Here is a 2,916-nt window from a genome sequence, read left to right as displayed (position 1 = left end):
ATCGTTTCACTTTCCACCACTTTCGTCGGGTGGGTTTGAGATTTTTTGTTCATTCCTTCTGCCCTTACAAATGCCTTGTTTATTAGAGCACCTGCGATCGTCGATCCTGTGAGCCCACGGGCACTGCCGGGTCAAACGGGCGAAAGTCATCGGTTTCACGAGATCATTAAAGTGCTATTTACGATTGTAAATAGGCTTCCTTTCGTCCGCTCTCGCTCCATTCGATTCGTTACCGTGTAGCAGCTAGTCGGTCGGTCGGTTTTGCTCGGGCTGGTTCAAATTGGCCCATAAAACGGTGTCGGTAATGGGATCGTTTACGATTTGTTGTTATACCCAATGGCCACTAGACGCAATGGTTTGTTGTTAGCTGGCAGCTTGCCACCAGGCGTATGATCGGAACCGGGTTTATGATTAATCAATAAGGTGAAAAATGAAGGGTTAGTGGTGATGTTCTGCAATCCTAAACTGCTACTTGCAAGAATTGTAAAGATTGGCTGCAATAAGCAAGTGTCGATGGCACGATTAACAGAGCATTTTTAGGGGATATAAGTAGTTCGGGATAACACAAAATAGTTAGTTGCATACTAGTGTATCACAACTTAACACCATAGGCTGAATTTTCGACCCGTAAAACATCAATTCTAAATTTTCAAACTTGTATCATTGATCATACTGTTGATATGTGTTTAATAGATTTAAAATATTATTTTATGTTATTGAAGTAGGTAGAAAAGCTGTGTACGTTATGTTTATTCCAGTCATATAATTGTAATGCATCTCTCTCTCTATATCTCTCTCTCGCTCTATCTCTCTCTCGCTTGATGGCCTGCTCACGATAGAGCACACGTGATATGACGTGGTTAATAATAATTCTCCAGGATGACTGCAACCTCCCATCCATGCAGATACCCGATCTCCGACAGGTTTCGCTTCATCTGATCCAGCCATCGAGTTTGCTGTACTCCCCTGCGCCTTATGCCGAACTGGGATTTGCTGTCGAACAAGATGGTGGGGTATGAGTCCGGCATCGTTATGACATACCCCAGCCATAATATCCTGCCAGCCGTCAGGATACTCGGTTCGCCGTACAGCTCAGCAAGATCGTAGTTCATCCTTCTCCTCCACGCTCCTTGCTCAAACACGCCCAGAGCGTTTGCATTCTCCACTCGAACAGTCAAACACTCTTGTCCATAGAGGACCACCGGACGAATCAATGTGCGATATATCTCACATTTCGTGCGGGCTCGAAGTCTTCTGGATCTGAGCAGTCGGTGAAGCCCATAGTATGTACGATTCCCCTGCACAATGCGTCTCCGGATTTCGGTACTCTGGCTGAGTATCTGGCAATCAGGTACTTCGTCTTCATGGCATTGATTCTCAATCCAATTATTGTTGGTTCGCGTTTGTGTGGGGGGTACGCCTCACACACCTTCGCTGTTGTCCTACCGATGATGTCGATCATCCACAAAGCCAAGCAATTGGAGAGACCGATGGATGTAGATTTACATATAAAATGATTTGAGGTTACTTAGTTCACCATTGGTCAATCAGTTTTTTATGATTTTTTTTCTAAATATATGTCATTATTATTTGAACTGTGTTTTAGCATTCATTTGTGTGAATTTATCGTTAAATGTGATTAATGACTATCAACATAGTTTTGCTGGAAAATTATGGGTAGACAATTGTATTTTGTTTTATGCATAAAGCATACTAATTTGACTAAATAAAAAAAAACTTACAAGCTCAAGCTAAATTCATGATCCAGTTTTTACGATCGAGCTGGGCGCAGTAGTATCAGAACGCTCATTACGGCTTCTAATCTACGAGCCAGCTGCTTAGTGTGCTAAAATACGCCCAGCTACAATGAAAAGATCAGTTCGTGAGTACAAAACCTAATTGTCAAAAAATAAAACAGAGACACCACCCCAAAGAACCACACCCCCAAACAGCGAGAGATAGAGGAGGTAGAACACACACAATAAGGAAGAGCACAAATTACACACATCTAATAAACAAAAATCGCGAAAACGAAAGATAATTTGCCATCCTCCGTCATAAAAATGCGCGCGTGTTCTTGGCGGGAGTAATAAAATCGCTACGCCGGTGGCGCGACAGCACCCCTTCCCGATAATAGGACGGCCGGTTTTTGTGTTTTAAAAAATAATTCTGATTTATTCCCTCTGCTGACCGTCGTTCTGTGACGTTTGTGCGCGGGACTTGGAGGTTTGTAATTTTTTAATTAGGATTCGTTCCGTCGCGAGGATGCTCTCATTTCGGATGTGTGTGTGTGTTTGATTCGGGTATTTGGTGAAGGTAACACTCACCCAAGCGGAAGCTTCGAACGATTCGCGTTGTGCGTTCTGCGCTTTTGCACACCTTTTCTCACATCGTTAGCGGCTTTGGAGGTGGAGCTCAGCTTAAAAAATGCCGTGTCGAATTATCGAAATATCATGTGTGTTTTTTAATGGCTATACCCAGCAAGGTGATGGTGTCTGTGAGCTGAATTTCATTGATAAAACCGAGTTTACGATTTCTTCACCACCGATACCGGAAATTGGTCCAACACTTTCGACCACCGCTTCAGCTAACGGTACACAGACAGGACGGGCACGGCATCTTTAGAGGGTCCTGAATATGCAGGCCCCATTAAGAGCCGATCGGTTGGTGCGAAACTAAGCCCGCTAAACCCCCCCCCCCCCCCCCAATCGAATCCGCGGTAAGTCAAAGTCCAATCGCCAGCAAAGCGAAGGCACGATCATTAAGAACACCCGTAGACTTGCGCCGTCACATTGTAGAGGGATTGGTTTGCCTGGTTACGCCGGAGGCGGCCACGAATTCGTCTGCCCCGGGACAGCTCGAGGCCACTCGAGGGGAGAAGGCTTTTCTAGGTGATCGGCCCGCCACCGCCGCCGC

This window comes from Anopheles coluzzii, chromosome 2 (genome assembly GCF_943734685.1).
Source record: "Anopheles coluzzii chromosome 2, AcolN3, whole genome shotgun sequence".
In the NCBI taxonomy this organism is placed as follows: domain Eukaryota; kingdom Metazoa; phylum Arthropoda; class Insecta; order Diptera; family Culicidae; genus Anopheles; species Anopheles coluzzii.
The sequence above is the reverse complement of the archived record's forward strand: the minus strand, read 5'-3'. Positions refer to the sequence as shown.